This window comes from Aquarana catesbeiana, linkage group LG03 (assembly GCF_042186555.1).
Source record: "Aquarana catesbeiana isolate 2022-GZ linkage group LG03, ASM4218655v1, whole genome shotgun sequence".
Classification (NCBI taxonomy): Eukaryota; Metazoa; Chordata; class Amphibia; order Anura; family Ranidae; genus Aquarana; species Aquarana catesbeiana.
In genome coordinates, this window is record NC_133326.1 from 240,871,058 (window position 1) to 240,896,949 (window position 25,892).

Below are 25,892 nucleotides of genomic sequence, written 5' to 3' on the forward strand. Positions count from 1 at the left end.
TGCTTGACTGTAGGCAAGACACACTTGTATTTTTACTCCTCACCTGGTTGTTGACACCTTTTAAACCAAATAAGTTTATCTTGGTCTCGACGACAGGCATGCAGACCAATTTGATGCAGTGTGCGGCATATGGTATGAGCACTGACAGGCTGACCCCCCCCACCCCTTCAACCTCTGCAGCAATACTGGCAGCACTCATACGTCTATTTTCCAAAGACAACCTCTGGATATGACACTGAGCACATGCACTCAACTGCTTTGATTGACCATGACGAGGCCTGTTCTGAGTGGAACCTGTCCTGTTAAACTGCTGTATGGTCTTGGCCACCATGCTGCAGCTCAGTTTCAGGGTCTTGGAAATCTTCTTGTAGAGCAACAATTCTCTTTTTCAGATCCTCAGAGTTCTTTGCCATGAGGTGCCATGTTGAACTTCCAGTGACCAGTATGAGAGAGTGAGGGCTATAACACCAAATTTAACAAACCTGCTCTCCATTCACACCTGAGACCTTGTAACACTAATGAGTCACATGACATTGGGGAGGGAAAATGGCTAATTGGGCCCATTTGGACATTTTCACTTATAGGGTGTACTCACCTTTGTTGCCAGCAGTTTAGACATTAATGGCTGTGTGTTGAGTTATTTTGAGGGGACAGCAAATTTGCACTGTTATACAAGCTGTACACTCACTACTTTACATTGTAGCAAAGTGTAATTTCTTCAGTGTTGTCACATAAAAAGATATAATAAAATATTTACAAAAATGTGAGGGGTGTACTCACTTTTGTGAGATACTGTAGCTTCTCTTTCCCATTCACATGAAACTGCTGTGCATAAATGTGAGCCATCCACAAAAAAAGAATGGGATTTCTGCTTAAAATGCATATTCATGCAGCAAAATGCATGGGTTTTGCTGGATAAAAAGTGTAAATGGACCCTAAATAATTGCAGTGGAATTTAAAATATGGGTGGTTTCATAAAAAATGTATGACAATGTATTTGTATAATTACTAAGAATAGTATGATATGCTTATTTGTTCAGGGAACTAATCAGATGACCTTGTGGTGTCAGGAACTATTTTTCTATTTTCCCCAGAGAAGTACAATTCGGAGTTTCCCAAAAAGTTTTGTTTTGCCTTGCTTGGACCAAAATTGTTGGATTTCTAGAAGTATAAATTTGGACGGTATTTTATTGTTATTCATCTCTATTAAAGAACTTTTGTACAATAGTGATTTAAAACTAGATTTCTAAATATAATTATATTTGCTCATTGCATTTGCTGACTGTAGCACAGTAATTGTACTTTTGTGGATATACTATTTAGTAGAATATATGTAAATAATGTATGTTAACCACTTGACCTCTGGAAAGGTTTTACACCCTTCATGACCAGGCCATTCTTTGCTATTTAGTAGCCATACTGTGCTACTTTAACTGGAAAGTGCATGGTCATGCCACACTGTACACAAAAAAATTTACTTTATATCCTTTTTTTTTCACACAAATAGAGATTTCTCTTGGTGATATTTGATCACCATGGGGTTTTTCATTTTTTGCTATATAAACGAAATAAGGCCAAAAATATGGTATAAAAAATTCTGTTATAAAACATATTGAATGAAATCTAATTTCTTCATAATTTTAGGCCAAAATGTATTCTGATACATGTCCTTGGTAAAACAACAGATAAGTGCAGGGCAGGATTAAGAACATCATAGGCCTGGTGCTGAGGATTCTGGTGGGGCTTTTTATAAAAAAATAAAATAAATTAAAGATGCAAACATTTTTTGTTATAACAAATTAAATAGAGAGAGGGAGGATGAGAGTGAGAGAAAGGGAAAGAGAGGGGTGAGGGGTAAGGGAGGAAGGATGAGAGAGAGAGAGGGGGGATGAGAGAGGATATGCATGAGCATGCTTGGGAGTGACAGCAACACAGCCCGGTCAAGGCAAGTGACCAAAGGCATAGAACCCGGAAGGAAGACCGGGTGAAGATGGAAGTGCCTGGGACCTGCTGGATTGATCACGGCGCTGCACTGGAGGGCTCAGTCTGACAGGTAAGTATACCCTAATGTGCTAATATGCTGTGCATGCTAGTACATTATGGCATAACCTACCTCAGGGCCTCTAAAATGTAGTAATGTTAGTGAAGTTTACTACCACTTTAATATCAAAGGATCCCAGGAGCCTCTCATGGGGCCCCCTGCTGACCCGGTGGACCTTGGGCAGTGCCCAAGTGCATAGTTGCCAACATTTCAAAAATATTTTCAGGGACACTTTTTTTTTACCAGAGTAGTTGACATCCCCTATGTTCCTACATCACAATAGTAATCACAAAATTAAATGAATACTAAGAATGGGCAGAAAAAAATATGAGGACTGAGAAGATTTTCATTAGTTGTACTAACAAAAGTGTGCCCATTCTAGAGCTGGTAACATTGAGGGTATTCAATATAATTTTTTTATAATTGTATTCTTTTAAATTAAATTGTTGTTCATAGAAAAAAGAAAACTGCATTACAGAAAGTACACAGATATAAGCTAAAGTATGGAATACATGGGTACAAATAGAAGTGTCCATATGTGCAGAGCACAGATGCATCAGATCAAAACTTAGACAGCTCACAGGTAATAGCTATATAACAAAAAAGAGGTCAAACACAAAAATAAAAGCAAATTTATGGTATAAAGAGAAGAAGGGTGCCAGCTCATATATAGGGAACAGTTCATAAAGAAACCATTTACAGTGTACTGGATGGTAGAGGTGTACTATATTCCGATTGATTCCATGGGTCCCATATTTTAATATTATTATTTATTGAGTAGTTCTATCATGCACAAATGCCGTCAAGTACTCCATCCTCCGAATCTCGGCCACTAATTGTAGGCATCTAGACCACGGAGGGGGGGGTAGTGTTCGACAACCAGCATAATGGAATGAGCCTTTTGGCAGCAAGAAGAATGTATGAAATCAGGCCCAAAAGGTAATGTAGAGGATCTAGCAGAAGGGAGACGTCTACCACTTTCTGTATCAACTGCATTACCTCATGCCAAAAGGGCTGAATCATAGAACATTACCATAAAATGTGGAATTGAGATCCAGCACCCGTCCCACAACACCAACAATGTGCCGGGGCTGAGGGATCATATTTATGAATAACTTCACGTGTTTTGTACCAAAGCATAAGACTCTTTATGGACGTTTCTCTTTGGAGTACACATTTAGAAGACCCAAAGGTGGAAGACCATATCCTATCCCACGACTGTAGGGAAATGGATCTGCCTATCAACTGAGCCCATCTCCTCATATATAAGTGGAATGTCTCAGTGAGAGGGGTTGACTCATGGAGGATATGGTGAATAGATGATATTAAATGTAGCTGTTGGGGACCCTGGGCACACATATATTCAAAGGGCGTGGGTTTGACTAGGGTCATGAGTGGGGAGTGAGAATAGAAGAGATGTCTGACCTGTAAGTAAAAGTGAAATAAATGTTTTGGGATGTTAAATTTTTCATGCAGGCTATCGAAAGTATATAACCTGCGCGAGATTGGATGGACTAGGTTTCTAAGTTGAAATAGGGAAGCATTTATCCATGGAAATACTCTACCCAAAGACAGGCTGTCCGGGATCGTTGGATTGAATAGAACATTCATAAGAGGAGAACATGGTGAACTAAGAGGGTAGTTTTTGAGGCACTTACGCCATACAGCTAGGGTAAAATTCATTGGACCAGTGCATTGGCGTTTATAAATGGGATCCATGGGAAGAGAGGGAGTCCATATTAAAGAGCAAGGATGCACTGGATACAACACACCTTTCTCAATGAGGGACCAAAGGTTCGGTGTCTGTAAAGAGGACCAAGACACAATGACCCTTAAATGAAATAGGGAAGCATTTATCCATGGAAATACTCTACCCAAAGACAGGCTGTCCGGGATCGTTGGATTGAAGAGAACATTCATAAGAGGAGAACATGGTGAACTAAGAGGGTAGTTTTTGAGGCACTTACGCCATACAGCTAGGGTAAAATTAATTGGACCAGTGCATTGGCGTTTATAAATGGGATCCATGGGAAGAGAGGGAGTCCATATTAAAGAGCAAGGATGCACCGGATACAACACACCTTTCTCAATGAGGGACCAAAGGTTCGGTGCCTGTAAAGAGGACCAAGACACAATGACCCTTAAATGGGAGGCGTAGTAATATTTAACAACATCCGGTGCTCCCAGGCCCCCCATAGATCTCTTGGCAAGAACCACTGAGCTCGCTTTCAGATGAGCCCTGTCCCTCCAAATAAATGTTAAACAGTTTCTCTGGATTGTTTTAAGTTGAGATGTGGGAATGGCAACAGGTAATGTTTCAAAATGGTATAAAAGCCTAGGTAAAACAGACATTTTTAGAATGTTTATCCTGCCTAGGAGGGACAGGGGAAGTTTCGTCCAACTTTGCAGGGATTTATTGATGTCCAAAAGTAGAGGGGGATAATTTGCAGAATAGAGAGAGGAGTAAGAGGGAGTGAGAAGGATACCCAAATACTTGAGGGAAGTGGTACACCACTTATAGGGATAAGCAGCTTTGAGCTGGGATAACAAAGAGGGTGGGATGTGTATCAGAAGGGCTTCAGTTTTGGATGTGTTAAACTTATAGCCTGAAATGGCACCAAAGGCGGAGAGTAAATTGTGTAGTGAAGGGAGGGAAATCAACGGCCTGGTAATAGTCAGCAGTATATCATCTGCAAAGAGTGATAATTTATACTCCCCCTGTCGCATCACCACCCCACAAATATCCGGATGAATAAGAATAGACTCAGCCAGGGGTTCGAGGCACAAAATAAAAAGCAATGGTGAGATAGGACAGCCCTGCCGAGTTCCATTCGTCATGGGGAAGCTAGGCAACAGGAATGAGGACATCTGTACCTGGGCCGTGACCGCAGAGTAAAGAGCCTCTAATGCTTTTAGAAAAGGTCCCTCAAAACCATACGCACGCAGGGTAGAGAACATATAAGGCCAACTCAGTCTGTCAAATGCTTTTTGTGCGTCCAGACTCAGGACAAGAGCTTGGCATGAAGATCTATCAAGTAGGTCAATCAAATCTCTGGTTCGGCGTTTATTATCCCCAACATGCCTGCCAGGGACAAAGCCCACCTGGTCTCTATTGATCAACTTAGGGATAAGTCTAGACAATCTGGAAGCAAGGATTTTCGTGAATATCTTGTAATTTAAAAGGGCTATGGGCCTGTAATTATCTGGAAGAGAGGGGTCCTTCCCAGGTTTTGGGATAACAGAAATATAAGAATGGGAGAATTGGGAATGTGGGGAATGTCCTTTGAGTATAGATTCATAGAGAGTCAACATGTGGGGAGACAGTATGTCAAAGAAGGTTTTATAGTAGAAATAGGACAAACCATCTGGGCCAGGAGATTTGTGTAGAGGAAGGTCTTTAATAATAGAAACAAGTTCCTCTGCAGTTATACCTGAATTCAAGCTAGCTAGATCAGAGGAGGACAATTGTGGGAGCTTTATGTTAGAGCAAAATTCCCCAAATTTGCTCTGAGTAAAAATGAAATTATTGTCAGGAGTCAGACAGTTATACAATTTGTGGTAGGAGGAACCAAAAGTTTTGGAGATCTCTAGGTGACAATAAGTTTTGGTACCGTCAGCTTGAAAGAGGAAGTCTGGGAATGAGTTAAATGGACGCGGTCATAATTTATTGACTAGTATCCTATGAGGCTTATTAGAATACTCATAAAATTTGTTTTGACCAGAGTAATGATCTGGTTACCCTACCTAGATGTACTAATTTGATTTGTTCTCTGAGGAGAGTAACCTTACATAGTTTTGACACTGTGGGATTACACAATAGCTGTTGCTCGGCAGACATTAGATTAGCCGATAGAGACTTTAAATGTTTATATCTGTCTTTTTTCAGACGAGAGCTTTCTGCTATGCACTCTCCACGCAAGACAGCCTTGTGGGCCTCCCACAGCGTAGAGGGATCAGGGACAAATCCTACATTGAGCTGAAAATATCCTTTTAAGCTTTTGGCCAATTTACTACGTGAGACCTCGTGTTGTAAAAGGTGATCATTGAGCCTCCAATGGCATGACCTAGTAAATGTCTGAGAGAAAACAAGATCTAATATAATAGGAGCATGGTCAGACCATGTAATGGGAGAAATGTCAGACTCTGTCACATAAGGAAAAAGAGGGGCAGAAATAAAGAAATGGTCAAGGCGAGAATATATTTTATGAGCTGCTGAGTAAAATGTAAATTGATTGGCGGAGGGATGTTTAATCCTTCATGAGTCAAAAAGTTGTTGGGATCTAATACATTTACAAAATGAAGTGGCTTGAAACAGTATTTTCCTTGAAGGAATATCTTTAAACAAGGTTTGTCTGTCTTTAGTAGAAGACATAACCAGATTAAAGTCCCCCCTTACAATCATAAAGGGTTGAGAATGATAATGAGGAGAGTCAAAAAGTTGAGGAAATCAATCTGGCCCGTATTGGGAGCATATAAATTGACTAAGGTGAAGGAAGAATTCATATAGTCACAATCGAGGATGAGAAATCTACCATGGGGATCTACATGAGTCTTCTTAACCCTGATTGGACAATATTTCCAAATTAAAATTGCTACACCCATCTTACATGTCTAATCAGAGGCAAGGTAGGAGGTGGGGAAGAATTTTGAAGAAAACTTGAGCAAACCACCTGCACGAAAATGTGTCTCTTGAACCATTATAACATCTGCCCCAGAGGATCTGAACTCCTTCAGAGCTATCCAGCGTTTCCGAATGGAGGCCAGACCCTTTACATTGTATGACATTATCCTTAAAGCCATAAGTATGTTATGTGGAACATGAAAAAATATAGGAGGGAGGGGAACATAAAGGACAAAGCTAAGGGAGTAAGGTTGGATATGATTACACTCATACAGACTTAGCACCTGAATACCTGCATAACAGCAAACATACCATAAAAGAAGTATGAAAAATAACAAAGAGATAAGGGCAAAAAAACAACATTTGCGACCTCAAACTACTGAGCTGGCATCTGAGTATGGACATAGAAAAAAAAAACAAGATCAAAATCATGTATAAAAAAAAAACCTCAGTAAAAAAAACAAAAGGAAGAAAAACTTTGATTGTGTGCCTAAAATATAGCCATATCTTAAGAGGCCCTGAAAAACAACAGAGGCCAGGTAGGGACACATGTGGACCACCATCAGGGGAATACAGAGAGTAAGGGAAGGGAACCGCCGGTCCTCCTTGTGAACATGGCAGTAGCTGTGTGTGTCAAACAGGATGAATTCTAATAGGTCAAAATAAAGTCAGCAAAGAGAAAATGGAAAAGTAAAATAGGAACTGCTGTCAATCTGCTGGTGTAATAAAGACCACAATAATAGTAATAAAACCCATGGGTTGGGAAAAAAAAACACCCCAACTTACACGTGGGGTAACTTATAAACCTTTAGTCTAGAGCAGTAGACTGTGATTCTCTTGGACTACGAATAATCAAAATACGACTTGGAGCCCGAAAATCCCCTGTAGGAGCATCAAGGAGGTTGTTTGGAGAATCGAGGTCGTTGAGACGTGGATAGTTGTTTCTTTGATCGACTCTTCACCGGGGTCCAAATCCGACTAGGGGTAGTGGGAAATGGACGAGCTTGGGCCTGAGGAGGCAGCAGGTCTTCTTCCGGCATGGGGGGGAGTCCCAGGTTTTTTATGAAAGCTTCACCTTCTTGGAGATCACGGAGATTGTGTTGCACTCCATCCTTGAATACAGTGAGGCAGAAGGGAAAGCCTCAGTAGTAAGGTACTTGATGACGTTGCAGATGGGATGTGATTGGATGTAGGTTCCTCCTTTTAGCAAGAGTGATGGGAGAGAGGTCACTAAAAATTTGTAGTTTAGCCCCCTTATACACAAGCTGAGCTTTATTTCTTGTGGCTAGGGTTAGTGCATCTTTGCTCTCATAATAGTGGAACCTCACAATAACATCTCTGGGCCTGGCTCCTGCTGGAGGTTTTGGGCCCAGAGAGCGGTGGGCCCTGTCAAGGCACCAATCCACATCTACTACCATGGGGCCATGGTATTAAAAAGACCCAGGAGGAAGGGGCGCAATGCAGAGTCTCCCACATTTTCAGGGATACCTCTGAAACTAAGGTTCTGCCTTCTCTCCCTATTTTCCAAATCCTCTTGCTGTAATTGCAGTTGGGAGACTGACTGTCTCAAGTTATGGTTTTCCTCCTCCATAGCCTGCACATAGTCAACCATTTCATCAAACTTGCGTTCAATGGCATCAGTGCGTTCCCCAATTTGGTTTATTTCCCCTCTTAGTTCTGCAGCTAACTTGCTCACCTCTGTGGAGACAGTATGGGTGATCTGCTGAAGGAGAAGCTGCAGCTTGGCATCAAGCTTTGCATCCAGGATGGCCGGTGTAAGAATCACCTGTGAAGAAGCAGGGGAGAGGGCCAAGCTCTGGGTGGTGGCTAAGGGTTGTTTTTCAGCCTCATCTGTTCCCAGGAATGGGTCCATGGCGGCGAAGGGATCCGCGGGCAAAATCGAGGCGCAGATTGCAGCCTAGTAATGTATGCTCCATGTGTGGCCCGGTGCGTGGCCCAAACAGTGGATTGTAGTGCTTCTGCTGCTGGCCAATCTTTCCCATGGGGTGCTTAAAGGGTTCAACAAACAGTTAGGCTTACCCCCGGTGCTTTAGATTGCATGTGTAGCTGAGCGGGGGTCTCGGAAATCCGATGGAGCCCGGCACTCACTCAAGAGACATCCTCCATGTTAGAAGTCGCGCATGCGCCACAAAAAGCATTCAATATAATTTTAAAGAACTGTTTTTGGGGAGGCGTGTGGATGGTATAAAAGTGGGAAGTATGTGCAGGTGAGGGAGAGGAAGGTGGAGGGTATAACAGTGGGCACTATGTACAGGAGAGGAGTGTGGGGGGTATGACAGTAGGCACTATGTACAGGAGAGGAGTGTGGAGGGTATGACAGTGGGCAGTATGCACAACAGAGGATTGTGGAGAGTTGACAGTGAGCAGTATGTACAGGAGAGGAATGTGGAGGGTATGACAGTGGGCAGTATGTGCAGGAGAGGAATGTGGAGGGTATGACAGTGAGCAGTATGTACAGGAGAGGAATGTGGAGGGTATGACAGTGAGCAGTATGTAAAGGAGAGGAATGTGGAGGGTATGACAGTGAGCAGTATGTACAGGAAAGGAGCGTGGAGGGTATGATGGGGTCAAGATGTACAGGAGAGGAGTATGGAGAGAAAGACCATTGGCAGTATGTACAGGAGAGGAGTGTGGAGGGTATGACAGTTGGCAGTATGTACAGGAGAGGAGTGTGGAGGGTATGACAGTGGGCATTATGTACAGGAGAGGAGTGTGGAGGGTATGGCAGTGGGCACTATATACAGGAGAGGAGTGTGGAGAGTATCACAGTGGGCAGTATGTACAGGAGAGGAGTGTGGACAGTATGATAGTGGGAAGTATGCACAGGAGAGGAGTGTGGAGGATATGACAGCCGGCACTATGTACAGTAGAATTGTTTATGAAAGTGGGCAGTATGTACAAGAGAGGAGTGTAGACAGTATGATAGTGGGCAGTATGCACAGGGGAGGAGTGTGGGGGGTATGACTGAGGGTAGCATGTACCGGAGAGGAGTGTGGAGGGTATGATAGTAGGCAGTATGTACAGGAGACGAGTGTGGACAGTATGATAGTGGGCAGTATGCACAGGAGAGGAGTGTGGAGGGTATGACAGCCAGGCACTATGTACAGTAGAATACTTTATGAAAGTGGCAGTATGTACAGGAGGGGAGTGTGAAGGGTATGACAGTGGCCAGTATGTATAGGAGAGTAGTGTGGATGGTATGATACTGAGTTGTATGTACAGGGGACAAGTGTGGAGGGTATGACAGTGGGCATTATTTACAGGAGAGGAATTTGGAGGGTATGACAGTGAGCGGTATGTACAGGAGAGGAATGTACTGCAATGTTTGGCAATAAGAAGTTGAAGACTGGAGAAATGGTTGCGTGGCAAAAAGGCAAAATGATGGCACTCCGATGGCATGACAAGAAAGATGTGTGCCTAATGAGTACAGTTCATAATACCTCCACTGTTATGGTACGCACAAAAGGTGGGAAAGAAATTATGAAGCCACAAGTAGTGATAGACTACAATAACACTATGGGAGGTATCGACAGAGCCGACCAGGCAATGACATTCTACCCAGCAATGAGGAAAAAGCAAAAGAAGTACTACAAGAAGATCTTCAGGCATCTTCTTGAGCAATGCTTGTGGAATGTCTACATTCTGCTCAAAAAAAAAAGTGACAAGCCTGTGATTCATTCTGACTTCATGTGGAAAGTTTCCAAACGCATCTTTGTGAACCACCAAACACCATCAATGGCTGTGAATAGAGCTGGACATTGTGCTGTTGGTGTTGTCAACCCGGAACGCCTGACTGGTCGTCACTTCATGGACTACATCCCACCAACGAATAAAAAATAAGCACCTACAAAGATGTGCGTGGTTTGTTGCTTGAAGCAAGATGACAGTGGAAAGGAAATCATAAAGGAAACCAGGCTCCATTGTCCTGATTGTGACGTCAGACTTTGTGCAGTCCCATGTTTCAAAATTTTTCATATTCGGGATGTTTACTAAACCAATATGCAGTGACTAGTAATATTGCACCCTTGTTTGGACAAATGTCAGTGTTTTTGGTTTGATTACATTATTGAATAAAATATTATTATTTTTTTTATAATTATTTATTATATTATTATTTATGATTTCATGTTTCAAACTTTATCATACCTGGGATGTCTACTAGACTCTTGTTTGGACAGATTTAAGTGAGTTATTCCTAAGAATTACGGGCCTACAATATAAAACAACAAATTTCCATGCAAAACAACGTACCGCTTTGACATTCAAAAATACTGACATAACCAGACAGCCAGGGAGGTTAATTAAACAAGCTGAATTTAGAAGCTGATTGGCTACCATGCACAGCTGCACCAGATTTTACATACTCTGGTTTTAATAAATTAACCCAGCTGAGTCTGTTAAAGATTTCTTTTTTGACACAAGTTTTTAGAAAATGCAGAAAGAAAATTTAAAGCATATTTGTTTACACAAGGTTGTAAAAATATAAGATATTTCTTACGAGCATACTTAGAGCTATACCTCAAAACAGTATGGGGATACCATGTGTGTGAGGCATTTTTTGCAGCCTATCAATTTAGAGGAGCCCAAAATCCAAAAAGAACCTTCAGGTTTTCAAGAGGCATACAGTATATCACACATCTAATTTTTCTGACTGCCTATCACATTTTACGAGGCCCTGGAGTACCAGAACCTTAGAAACACCCACAAAATTATCACATTTTGCAGAGTAAGCATCTCAAGGTTTTTTAAGAGGCACGGTGAGTCTTTTGAAGTTTTTGGAAAATGTGGAAGGAAAAATGAATTTTTTTACACAAAATTGGCAATTTAAAGTGGTTGTAAAGCCACTTGGTCGTCATTAAACAATCACCTTTGTTAGATAATGATATGTGCCCCACTGTTTATGCTGTATAAAAAAAAATGCAGATTTCTACCTTATTTCAGATCACCTCCCAGCACTCACGTGACTCCTCTGCACTCTCCTCTCCCAGTCTGACAGCTACAATGGGAGGGCCCGAGAACTCCCGATGTCAGCCAGGAGGCAGGTGGTCGCATGAGTGCTGAGTGGCGCTCTGAAATAAGATAGAAATCAGCATTTTTTTTCCTTTCAAAATATTTTATTTTCAAAAGATATACAATACATTGTAAATTGTAACATTTCATAAAGAAATAAATAACTGAACCTGGAGGTTGACAACTTGGAAAATTCAAACATGTATCCAAAATATGAAAAGGAAGAGGAAAGGGCTCTTCAATTAAATTTTCAGTGCAACTTGCAACCATATCAGTATTCTTGGTGGTATAACACCTCGGGAGGCCTCCCTTCATAGATTCATGAAGATGTAAAGATTCCCTAATCTCCACAGCACCCCTAACGGGATCAGACTGTGCCAGAGGAGAGAATCTCTGATCTCCCTCATGTCCCCATCCCGTGGCCTCCTAAGTTCCTCATCTATAGCAGCCCTACTATGTATGTAAGATTTCAGGCCTAATTATCCATCACTACATTTTCTAAGGAATTATATACAGTGGGGCAAAAAAGTATATAGTCAGCCACCAATTGTGCAAGTTCTCCCACTTAAAAAGATGAGAGAGGCCTGTAATTGTCATCAGAGGTATACCTCAACTATGAGAGACAAAATGTGGAAACAAATCCAGGCAATCGCATTGTCTGATTTTTGAAAGAATTTATTTGCAAATTATGGTGGAAAATAAGTATTTGGTCACCTACAAACAAGCAAGATTTCTGGCTCTCACAGACCTGTATCTTCTTCTTTGAGAGGCTCCTCTGTGCTCCACTAATTACCTGTATTAATGGCACCTGTTTGAACTAGTTATCAGTATAAAAGACACCTGTCCACAACCTCAAACAGTCACACTCCAAACTCCACTATGGTGAAGACCAAAGAGCTGTTGAAGGACACCAGAAACAAAATTATAGACCTGCACCAGGCTGGGAAGACTGAATCTGCAATAGGCAAGCAGCTCGGTGTGAAGAAATCAACTGTGGGAGCAATAATTAGAAAATGGAAGACATACAAGACCACAGATAATCTCCCTCGATCTGGGGCTCCATGCAAGACCTCACCTCGTGGGGTCAAAATGATCACAAGAACAGTGAGCAAAAATCCCAGAACCACACGGGGGGACCTAGTGAATGACCTGCAGAGAGCTGGGACCAACGTAACAAAGGCTACCATCAGTAACAAACTACGCTGCCAGGGACTCAGATCCTGCAGTGCCAGATGTGTCCCCCTGCTTAAGCCAGTACATGTCCGGGCCCGTCTGAGGTTTGCTAGAGAGCATTTGGATGATCCAGAAGAGGATTGGGAGAATGTCATTTGGTCAGATGAAAACAAAGTAGAATTGTTTGGTAGAAACACAACTTGTCGTGTTTGGAGGAGAGAGAATGCTGAGTTGCAACCAAAGAACACCATACCTACTGTGAAGCATGAGGGTGGCAACATCATGCTTTGGGGCTGTTTCTCTGCAAAGAGAACAGGACGACTGATCCGTGTACATGAAAGAATGAATGAGGCCATGTATCATGAGATTTTGAGTGCAAACCTCCTCCCATTAGCAAGGGCATTGAAGATGAAACGTGGCTGGGTCTTTCAGCATGACAATGATCCCAAACACACCGCCCGGGCAATGAAGAAGTGGCTTCGTAAGAAGCATTTCAAGGTCCTGGAGTGGCCTAGCCAGTCTCCAGATCTCAGCCCCATAGAAAACCTTTAGAGGGAGTTGAAAGTCTGTGTTGCCCAGTGACAGCCCTAAAACATCATTGCTCTGGAGGAAATCTGCACGGAGGAATGGGCCAACATACCAGCAACAGTGTGAGACAACCTTGTGAAGACTTACAGAAAATGTCTGACCTCTGTCATTGCCAGCAAAAGATATATAACAAAGTATTGAGATGAACTTTTGATATTGACCAACTACTTATTTTACACCATAATTTGCAAATTCTTTCAAAAATCAGATAATGTCATTGTCTGGATTTTTTCCACATTTTGTCTATAATAGTTGAGGTATACCTATGATGACAATTACAGGCCTCTCTCATCTTTTTAAGTGGGAGAACTTGCACAATTGGTGGCTGACTAAATACTTTTTTGCCCCACTGTAGAAAATAGTGTTTCTTGAAGCCATCTCCAGGTTCCTGAACAATCTAAAGAAAGAGAAGAAGAAGAAAAGAGAAGAAAAGGAGGGGGGAAAAGAGGAGATGTAAGGAAGGTGGGAAAGGGATGAGTTACGTGCTAAACCTAATAATAATGTAGGTTAAGAAGCTAGTGGAACATCTTGGTTCAGTGATATCCCAATAAAATTAGCCCATGGTTCCCATATTTTTTCAAACTTCGCGATTGTATTATTCAAAATACTGGTCAATTTTTCTTGGGTCATTATCCATGATATTTTCCGTTTGGTTTCTGATAGGTAGAGTTTAGGTTTCTTCCACGCCTTGGCTATTGTTAGCTTGGCTCCCGTGAGGATAAAGTGAATTAATGTTTGAGTAGTCTTTGATATTTGAGGTATTTGAGCATTTAGGAGGGCTACAGTTGGAGACCTGGCTACCTGGCAATTAGACACCCTTAAGATTGAATTAAAGATTTTGCTCCAATAGGGGTGAATCCTAGGACATTCCCACCATATGTGAGCCATTGACCCAGAAAGTTGGAATCCTCTATAACAAGTTGGATCTGCCGACGGGTAAATGGCTGCTATTTTAGTGGGAGTAAAAGACCACCTGGATAAAACCTTGATATTAGCTTCTATTAGGGAAACATTTAGAATTCCCTTGAAGGACTTTGAGCTAGCCTTATGCCAGGTGTCCAGGTCCCATTCGTAATTGAAATCAGATTCCCAAGCTTCCATATAGGAAGATTTCTTTACAGGGTGAGTGAGGGATGAATATATCATGGAAATACCACTCCTTAGCCCTGCTGCCTGTCCACACCAAGCCTCATATTTAGTGGGTTGGGGCGGTAAAGGTTTATTCTTCCAAATTTGGTTTAAGAATCGTGAAATTTGACTGAAGCGGGATCGTTGTGAATCCAGGAGTTTCAATTTTTTAATACAGTGAATAAGGGTAATGGGCCCCCAGGAGTAAGGAACTGTCCTATACGGTATAGTCCCTTGTCCATCCCCCATTTAAACTGTTGTACATTTAGACCTGGGGAAAAATCTGGGTTATTGAATAGGTGTGCTAGGGGGCGCTCTGCCGAGACTAGGGCTGGGTGATTCCTAAAGCTGTCCCAGAGTGCACAGGATTGAGATAGTGATTAGGCCATTATGGGTGGTCTTTTTTTGATTGGACACCATAACAAGTGATCAAGGGGTATTTGGGGAACTGCCTGGTTTTCAATATAAATCCAGTCCAGTTTTTCAGACTTTGAATAGATCATTGAGAGTTGTGCTAATCTTGTTGCTATAAAATATTTATGTAAATCAGGGAGGCCAAGCCCTTATATCTATGGTGGAATAGGGTGTTTTGAGGAATGCGGTAGCCAGTGGTTCCCCAGGTGTATTTGAGTATCTTGCTCTGGAAAGTTTTCAAGTGATTTTTTTTTTACAGGAATGGGGAGAGACCGAAAGTAATAAAGAATTCTAGGGTGAAGGGTCATCTTGATTGAGTTGATCCTTCCCAACCAGTATATTTCACATTTGGACCAGGTTTTAAGTTCATTTTTCAACTTTTTATACAGTGGTGGATAGTTGTGTTCATAAAGAGTCTCCGTGCGAGCTGTTAGTGTGATGTCTAAATAGCCAATTGAGGAATCACTCCACTCAAATTTAAATGATTGTTTAAGTAGTGATACAATTTGTAGGGGGAGCAAAACATTAAGGGCTTGCCATTTTTCATAATTAACCTTGAGACCTGGTATTTTAGAGAAGTCTAGTAGGACTTGACATACATTTGGCAACGTAATTAGTGGTGATATTACAAACAAAAGGATATCTTCCGCAAACAGCATTTATGGATTTGGTCTCCAAAGGATACCCCCTTAATATTTGGATTTTGACAAATAGCTATTGCTAAAGTTTCTATAGCTATCTCAAAAATAAGTGGGGAGAGTGGGCATCCTTGCCTTATACCCCGTAGTATATCTATTAGTTTAGAATAATGTCCTTTGTAGGCGAATTAGAGCCGTAGGATGAGAATAAAGGGAGTTTAGTAGACCCATAAAATGGTCCCCAAAACCCCTTTGTTCTATGAGGGCAAATATATATGACCATGACACTGTGTCAAAGGCTTTTTGGAGGTCCAAAGCTAAAAGAAGCCCCTGTTGTTTCACTCCTCCCTCTCAGCTAGTATTGAAACCACATCTATCGCCCTTCGAATTAGATCTTGCCTGCCGGGGATGAAGTCTACTTGGTCTTTGTGTATGTATATATATATATATATATATATATATATATTGATTAAGGAAGCTAAGCAATTGCCCATTATTTTAGTCATAAACTTTACATCATTATTTATGAGGGAAATAGGGTGATTGTTACTAATTTCTTCAGGATTTTTGTTTGGTTTAGGGATGATTGTGATGTAAGCTGTATTGAGATGGGTATCCAAGGGTTTACCTTGTGTTTTAACATTAAAAAATGTGGTCATATATGGAGCTAAGGTTTCTGCAAAGGCCTTGTAATAGGCAATAGATAAACCATCAGGGCCCAGTGCCGACCCAGTCTTAAGATCTTTAATGGCCTCAAGGACCTCCTCCACTGTGAAGTTAGATTCAAGTAAGTGTTTATGTGTGGTGTCAAGGGTTGGTATGGGAAGTCCATCCAAATACTTATTGATAATCTTTATTACACTGGGTGGGAGAGCTGTATAGTAGAGTAGAAGTCTTGAAAGGCTTCTAGAACTTTGACAGGATTGGCTGTGGGGGGTTGACCCGATATTTGGATTTTAGGTATAGTGTTAACCCTGGCTCGTGGGGATAATTCCGCAGCAAGTAGAGACCCTATTTTGTTTGCTTGTGAATAGAATTTATTACCGCTCCAGCGGGTTGCCTTCTTTGCTTGTGTAGTCAGGATTAGGTTGAGATCTAGTTTGGCCTTGTCCAATAGGGAGATGGGTACCTTGGAGGGATCTTGTTTATGGATTGCTTGTAGAGTTGTGTATTCCTTTTGTAAACGTTCTATGATAGCTCTACATTCCCGTTTAATTTCTGTGGAGATCTGAATAATTTTACCCCTAATATAGGCCTTGTGTGCAGCTCATAACTTTCGGAAGAGGTTTCTCTATGGTCATTCAGGGAAAAGAAATCCTGGAGTGCCTTATTGATTGTTTCCACCCTAGTTGGATTAGAGAGGATGGATTCATTAAGTTTCCAATGGCCTCTTTTTCTGCTCAGAGCACTAGTGCAGATGGATATAGATACCACCAAGTGGTCTGAAAGGGCTGTGTCTTTGATTTGAGCATTAGATATGAATAGGAGTAGGGGCTTAAGGGTTAAGATGTGATGTATTCTGGCCTAAGTGTTGTGTGGGTGTGAGAAGTGAGTAAAATCCCATTTTGAGGGATTCAGTTCCCTCCAGGTGTCAGCAAGGTTATGGACCGCTAGTATTTTGGCAATTTTGAGGCTTTCATTGGTTGGACTTATCAATTGAGACCTGGGGGGTTTGGATTTGTCTAAAGTCTGATCAAATGCTGTATTTGAGTCTCCCCCAAATATGATCGTGCTTGCTAGCATAGGGTTGAGTGTGTCCATCATGGTTTTAAAAAAGGCAGCTTGACCCCTATTGGGGGTATGGTAGGATACCAGGGAATACAGATGTCTATAGTGCCTTTCACTAAAAGGATTCTTCCCTCTGGGTTGATATAGTCAGGGGTCTTTTCAAATTTGCAATATTTTGAGAAAATAATGTCTACCCCCTTGGTTTTATTTTCTGCACAGGCCAGATAAAATTGGGTGAAATGTGGGTGAATATATTTGGGACTATACCGTATACTGTAGGAAAGTGTGTCTCCTGGAGTAGGAGTACATCTATTTTGAGAGATTTGTAGTAATCTAAAATTTTCCTCCTTTTGATTGGGGAGTTTATACCCTGGACATTATGGGAGGCTATTTTAAGGTAGGTCTGTGTGGTATCAGCCATAGAGATCAAAGGGGACGCACCCATTGAAAACATCCCCACTCACCTCAAATGGTCTTCTGTCTGAAATTATGTCAGGGACCTCCTTTAGAGGGCAAATGAGGTATAAGATATACAATATTAACCTGGAAATTTGAAATTCTGCAATAAATGGAAATGTTAGGCATGTAGGGAATAGGAGAGAGGCAAAGAAGAGGAGTGACGAAGGAAGGAAGAGAAACGTTTTTGAGAAGTCTCCTAACATGTAATACCGGGGGTCATAAGGGGAGACACCCTCCCGAAGCCCTACAATAAATAAAATAAATGTCCAAACCTAAGGTTTAGACAACCTAACCCTCAAGGACCTACTGGTGTCCAAGGGATAGGTGGAGGCACATGTAAACCACCCTTGTACAGGGCGCCCTTAACAAAAAATGAACGTTTATGAACAGCACGGCAATTTATTCAATGCCTAGTCATCCCAATAATCGAGTAAAATCTATTCTGCTTGGCCCCTTATATATATAAAAAAATCCCCATCAATGGTTACAGATGGGTCTGTGTTTGGGTTCTAGATCCGAAGAGGAACATAGCAAAAAAAAAATTAGGAGAAAGTCCTCGTTCATGTGGGACCATTGTCCTAGATTTTCTTCGCCTTTCCTTTCTTCCATAAGGGGGATTGTGGGCTTGTCGAAGTGGGTCTTTTAGTCGAACCGGTGTTGGCTGGGTAAGTATCCATGTCTGCTTCCTGTGAGATGAACTTTAGTTGTAGTAGAAGTTTTTCGCCTTCCGTAAGGCTTGAAAAAGAAAAGGATCTCCCTTTGTCAGAAAATTGGACTGCAAAAGGAAAGGCCCATCTGTATTTGATTTCTTTCTGTGTCAGGACCAATAGTAACAGATTTAGTACCCTCTTGCACTGAATAGTAGAGGGGGAGAGAGCCGCAAATAGTTGAATTGGGTGGCCTTGGTATAGTACTTGAGGGGAAGATCTGGCCTGTTTCATAACCTCTTCCTTTGTTGATAAATAATGTGGTTTGACAATGATGTCTCTGGGTTTGCTGTCTTTCCTAGGGGGTCCCAGGGCTCTATGGGCCCTATCTAATTCCAGGTGATTTTGAGGTACATTAGGCAGTATGGTGCTGAATAGTTCCTGGACTGCCAAAGAGATGTCTAGAACTGTTTCAGGGAGCCCCCTAATTCTGATGTTGTACCTGTGAGATCTGTTCTTAAGGGCATCAATTCTAGAGATAGCAAAATCCAGCTGTTCTTGCACTGTATTATATGTTTCATATTTTGATTTGATAAGGCCACAATTTCCTCTAGTTTGTGTTCAATTGAATCAATTCTTGATCCCAAATTTTGAAATTCAGGTTTCAAGTCCCCAGTTATTTTGGCTGCTGTTTGTGCTAGTCACCTGTCTAAAAGGTCAGAAAACTTTTGGAATAAGTCCACCATTTGTCTTGTTTCATCACTGGGAAAAACCTCTGAGGAAACAGAAAGAGTTTAAACTGTAGTATTGTGCCCTAAGGAGGATAGGGCATACTCAGACATTAAGTGGCCATGGAGGGGCTCAGAGGAGGCTGGAGTAGAGGTAGATACCTGAGAGAGTCCTGCTTGGTGTCCTGAGGTGAAAGAGCTGCTGAATGAACAGCCTGTCTGTGTTCTGTGAGGCAAAGAGCATTTGAGGCTGGATGCTGTGCTGTGGCGGCCATTTTGGATTTTTTCCCTCAGTGAACACTGGACCAATTTGTGGCCGTAAGTCCCTTTTTTCTGGGTTTTTTGTAAATGGGGGTGTTCTCAGGCTGTTAAGGAGTAAGATTAGCTGTTTTTTGGGGTTATGGAGTCGCTGTGCTGACAGCTGTGGGCGCCGCTGTATTCGGCTGGAGCTGAGCTCTCGGCTCAGGTGGCCATCTTCCAAGCTCTGCGCATGCGCTCTCCGAAATCAGCATATTTTTTAATGCAGCACATATAATGGGGCACATATCTAACAGAGGCGATTGTATGAGTATAACCAAACTGCTACAGCAGCAGAAAGGGTTGAGGAGCAGAGTGGCGCTGTTATGAGGTGACAGGCAGGGAGGGGGGGAGGAGGACAGAGGTGAACTGCGAATGACGGAGGCACGAAAACTGACCATGGTGTCAGGGCTCAGCAGCTATGATAAACCGTGGCCAGTTTACAGGGGGAGGGCAGAACCAAGCAGGATCAGCCAGGTATTTCAGGTGATGGAAGGACCAAATTACACAGCACAAGCATTTTTTTCATGCTTTAAGGGAACAGGATCCATTTGTTTTTTTAGGGTTACAAATGTTTTAATAAGATATTTCTCACAAACATTATGGACATTGTTAGACTTGTCCCTTGAAACACATTCTGCTACTCCTTTTCAAGTGCCGGCGTATGTGTTGTACGTCACCGCATTCTTGATGGTCGAAAGTTCAGAGAACTTTTGTGTGACCGTGTGTATGCAAGCCAAGCTAGAACGCAACTTTTTGCAGCATCCTACCTAGATGATGTAGTTATTTGAAGCACAGACTTGGAAAGTCACATCCCAAAAGTCACCCTGAATTCCATTAGAAAAGAGGGCTTAACTGCAAGAGTCTCTGGCCATTAAGTGTGCTTTGGAGGTGCTACAGATGTTTGTTGGGGTGCCGCTTCAGACTAGTAGCAGATATGCTCCCCTAACATGGATGGAGCAAGTGTTCAATCAGTTCCCATACGTGGAACAAAATTTGCTCAGTCCCTGCTGAACCGACTGAATTTCAATCCATGTAAAACTAGCTTTACCCCTGTAACAATCCTCTGTTGTGTGTGTTTTCTGCAATGCTGATGAATAAATATGAGCAGGAAGCCCTTAAACTTTCTTTTATGTCAGGATTACCTCTCTGTGAGCTCTCCACTTGAAACCAATCACCCACTATATATTTATTTTGTTCAGGAAATCACGTTGGCAGTACATTTTATATTCCCTACCCTTAGTTTTAGCTAACTTGGTACATGACCTTTTTGCTTTTTTAAAATCACTTTTAAAATTACAGTGACTGTGTTACTGTGTAAAATAACTCTAACTAAAAGTGTATTTTCTTCTATGGAAACACTTATAAATGACACATTAGTTGCTTTTAGAACAAATTGCTTATGGCATATAATTTGGTGGCATTTTTACCTTTTCCAGATTCTGGAACAGCTAGACTGTCCTTTTCTACTTGTTACCCTATTTTTTTTCCTTTAGAATGGTTACTTAAAGTGAGTAGTACTACATTGCATGAAGGTCAACACATATTAATTGTAGATAAGTTGCATATTAAATACAGATCGGGACATAGCTTAATATTGTATGTGATTAAGCCCGGTGTTTCTAAAAATCCAATTTAAGTCACATTGCTGTAAATAATGAAGCTGATAGAAGAAAGCAGACATTTTATATTAGGTATGTATTCAGTTCAAAATAAGAATAGATGTTAAATCTATTTTGGGATAATAGAACAAGACATAAAATAAACAATGCAGGAGGGAATCCGTTCCCTTAAGGAATTTCAATCTTAGCGACATGGTGGGAGGCAGATAGACGCTGCTGACAGCTATGAGCAGAGTGCTGAATTGAAGCTGATCCGTCACTTGCATTATACTGAATGGTGACAGCAGTTTATTATGTGTGACTTTGTTGCCAACATTAACCTTCACCAACCAAGAACATTTTTAAATCATTTTTTCTATAGGCTTCAAGAAGTTTTTGTTTTAGTTTAAGAGCTATAAAGAATTTATTGTAACTTACAGCATTTCATTCAAGTATTTTTTGGTCTTAAATGGAATGCATTTTTTTTGTACTGAATATTTTCTTATCTAATTCACCTATTATATGAAAACTATAAGCATAAAGTGCATACTATATGAATTCAACAAAATTACATTTACTAATAAACACTCTAATACTGTAGTAAGCATTGTTTGGTGGCACAAAAAATACTGTTATGTTTTCCAGGAGGTTTTTTTTAACATAGTTGCGTAAAAAGGATTTATGCTGTCATCACTGCATTCCTTTCACAGCCCAGTGGGATTTAGGGAAGCATAATGAATGATTTCTAAATATGCATATATTCACTTTTTGAACTACAATACCTTCCAAGTGGCATACATAATAACAAGCCCAGAAGAAGAGGTTTATGTTCTAAATGAACAAATTGTTACATAGATACATTATAGGGTGGAAAATAGGTTTCAGCAGGTATCAAAGGATACAATAAACTTGTTAACCGGGTGATCTTACTACTTGCTGTTTCATTCTTGGTGTCACCATTGTTAAAGAATAAGCTATTGGAAATTGTGCTTGATGATGAATAATAAGATCTTCAAATGCTTTGCATATTCTTTATCTCCAAACATTGAACGTGTTCTTTGCAGCAGAAACAGAGATGGTATTAGTTGCACAATATTATGTCTCTTTTTCCAGAAGTTTAGTTAGCTTGAATAGGTTACAAAAAGAGATATACAGTCATACAGACATTTTACAAGGGACCTTCATTTTCATAGAATGTGATTTCTAAAAAATTATTGTTTGGTCATAAAAATACCAGAAAAGACCCAGTTCTCTTAGTAATTTACATAGACCTGGTCAGACAGTAGATTTGGGAGAAGTTCGAGCCAAGCAAAAGTTCGGCCCGGACATCACCAGTTCCCCCGTTCAGCGAACACCCAAATTTGTGGGGTGCTTGGCGGCATATTCACCCACCAAGCACCCCATAATGCACTGCGTGATGCACAGTGCATTCTAAGCTCTGATTGGGCAAAGCTTTGAAAAAAAAAACATTGCCAGCAATAGAAAAATGTGTAAAAAAAAATGGCGTGGGGGTTCCCCCCAATCCATACCAGGCCCTTAGGTCTGGTATAGATTTTAACCACTTCAATACAGGGCACTTATACACCTTCCTGCCCAGACCAATTTTCAGCTTTCAGCGCTGTCGCAGTTTGAATGACAATTGCACGGTCATGCTACACTGTACCCAAACTAAATTTTTATCATTTTGTTCCCACAAATAGAGCTTTCTTTTGGTGGTATTTGATCACCTCTGCGGTTTTTATTTTTTGCTAAACAAATAAAAAAAGACCAAAAATTTTGAAAAAAATAAAAGTTTTGCTTTTGTTTCTGTTAAAAAAAATTGTAAATAAGTAAGTTTTCTCTTTCACTGATGGGCACTGATAAGGCGGCACTGACAGGCACTGATACGGTGGCACTGATGAGGTGGCACCAATGAGCGGGCACTGATGGGCACTGACGATGGGCACTGGTAGGCGGCACTGATGGGCACTGGTAGGCGGCACTGATGGGTGGCACTGATATGCAGCAATGATGGGCATTGATAGGCGGCACTGATGGGCACTCATGGGTGGCACTGGGTGGCACTGGTTGGCACTGATAGGCGACACTGGGCACTGAAAGGCGGCACTGCTGGGCACTGATGGGCACTGATAGGGTGGCACTGATAGGCGGCACTGATGGGCACTGATAGGTGGCACTGATGGGCACTGATATGTGGCACTGATGGGCACTGATACGCAGCACTGATATGAGGCATTGATAGGCATCCCTGGTGGCACTGGCAGTGGTAGGCATTGGAGTGGGCACTGATTGGCAGCTGCCTAGGCACAGATTGGCAGCTGCCTGGGCATATATTGGTATTTCCCTGAGGGTCTAGGGGGCATACCTGGTGGTCCAGTGTGGTGGCATCCTGGTGGTCCTGGGCAGCTTCCCTGGTGGTCCTGGGTGGGATCCGAGGGGGGCTGTGTTGATAAACAATCAGCACAAACCCCCCCTGTCAGGAGAGCAGCCAATCGGCTCTCCTCTACTCGCATCTGTCAGACGCGAGTGAGGAAAAGCTGATCACCGGCTCTTCCTATTTACATCGTGATCAGCCGTGATTGGACACGGCTGATCACGTGGTAAAGAGTCTCCGTCAGACTCTTTACCCAGATCAGAGTTGCGGTGTGTCAGATTGACACACTGCAACAACGATCGCCGCGATGCGCGTCCCCGCATGATGATATCCTGATCATGTCATATCATGTTCGGTCAGGATATTGAAACCACTTTGCCGCCGTCATTTTGCTATATGGAGGGCGGCAAGTGGTTAAGGGGGTCCCCCACGCCAAAACTTAAAAAAAAACAGCGAGGGGTCCCCCCTGCCAAAATCCATACCAGACCCTTAAGTCTGGTATGGATTTTGAGGGGAACCCCTGTGACTTTTTTTTTTAAATGGCGTGGGGTCCCCCCCAAAATCCATACCAGATCCTTATTCAAGCATGCAGCCTGGCAGGCCATGAAAGGGGGGAGGATGAGCTAGCACCGCATGGGGGCAGTGCTACTAGGTGACGTCGCCAGGTGACCCCTTACCTATATGAGAACTTTGAAGCAACCTGCAGTCGGCGGTTTAGCCTTCGTCATGGGCGGAGCTTTGTTTTTTCTTTTTTGGGTCTGGCAGTGGTGGTGGGCATCTTGATAATGGATCTACATTGGGGACATTGTTTTTTAAATTTTTAATAAAGGAATTGTGAAAAACTGTGTGTGTGTTTGTTTTTATTTCTTTTTGACACTTTTTAGTGAATGGGTAGGGGTACTATGTACTCATACTCATTCACATAGGGGGGTGGGGCGGGATCTGGGGGCCTCCTTGTTAAAGGGGGCTTCTAAAATCTGATGAGCCTCCTGCCCGTAAACCCCCACAACCACAGCCCAGGGTTGTCAGGAGGAGGCACTTGTCCCCAAAACAGTTTTTCTGTGGGGTTCCCCTTAAAATCCATACCAAACTTAAAGGGTCTGGTTTGAATTGGGGGGACCACTACGCCTTTTTTTTTTTTTTACATTTTTCTATTGCCGGAAATGGTATTGTATTGCCAGCAATTTAAATGTCATTTTTTTTCTTTATAGATGTCAGTTTTGCTGCAGCAGGTTCTAAACACAGTACAGATGTGCCAGTTTACTGCCAGCAATTTAAATGTCATTTTTTTTCTTTATAGATGTCAGTTTTGCTTCAGCAGGTTCTATACACAGTACAGATGCGCTACTTTACAGCCAGACTAAGGGCACCCCCCAGGCACTATATTTAAAGGAATTTTTCATGTTTCACTTTAAGCATCATTAAAATCACTGCTCCTGTAAAAACAAATGTATTTTTTGCATTTATACATGTCCTCCAGGGCAGTACCCGGGCCATCATAACCTTGTTATGTGCAATAATTTTCATATAAGCCTTCAAAATGGGCACTTTTGATTTTTCAAGTTTGGGTCCCATACACTTTAATAGGGTTCGGAGTTTGGGTCCAAACTTTTGTGATGTCGAGTGTTCTGGCACAAACAGAACGGGGGAGGGTGTTCGGCCCAACCCTGTCAGACACATCTCTTCCTATTATCTGCAATGCAAGCCTATGTATGGATACCTGTTTTGAGCAGTGTGGCTGTTACTCCAGCACAGAGCACTGGAGAAAACAGGAAGCATCTTCACAGAGAAAACATATTATTCAACATTTCTTGGCCATAGTTATTCAAAAGGAATAATATGCAAGAGTACAATAATTTAAAGAATTAAAAAGGTGTTTAACTTTGGATGTGTTTTAAGGTGTATTACAATTAGCTTAGGCCAGTTACTTTTATATCACTATTAGCATACAATTGAAAAGGACATTTTCAAGGGACAAATAAGGGAGCTGCTAGCTTGAAAATGTATTGTAGCGCTTGGTTGCTACTAGTAACTAACATCCACCATGTCACCCTGCTGCCAGACCTCCATCTATCACTTCTGAGACAATGAACAGTCATTTTGCGTTGTTTTTGTTTTGTTTATTGGGGGATATAACTTGGTTGGAGGAAAGGAAATATGGAATGCCCATGGAACAATTGCTTTGCCATCATATTTAAGAATTAGAACATAAGGTTGAGCCGTGAAGTACTGATGTACACATAATATCTACAGGCGCTTCCCCTGCATAACACCATGCTGACTATTTCTCCTCCTCTGCGTATCTCCTGCAGACTGCTGCTCTCAGGACTTCCACTCTTCTGCACAAACTTCCACTGTAGATCATTACTCTTCCTGTCACATCGTCCTCTTTTGACAAGAGACCACTCTGAACAGTCTCAGTTG

The 25,892-nt window shown here is 41.8% G+C and overlaps 1 protein-coding gene across 4 annotated transcripts in view; it reads left to right on the top strand.

Moving 5' to 3' along the window:
- The window catches only part of IMMP2L (inner mitochondrial membrane peptidase subunit 2), a 1,808,057-nt gene that overhangs the window by 1,528,073 nt on the left and 254,092 nt on the right, over positions 1-25,892 (top strand). The window lies entirely within an intron of this gene.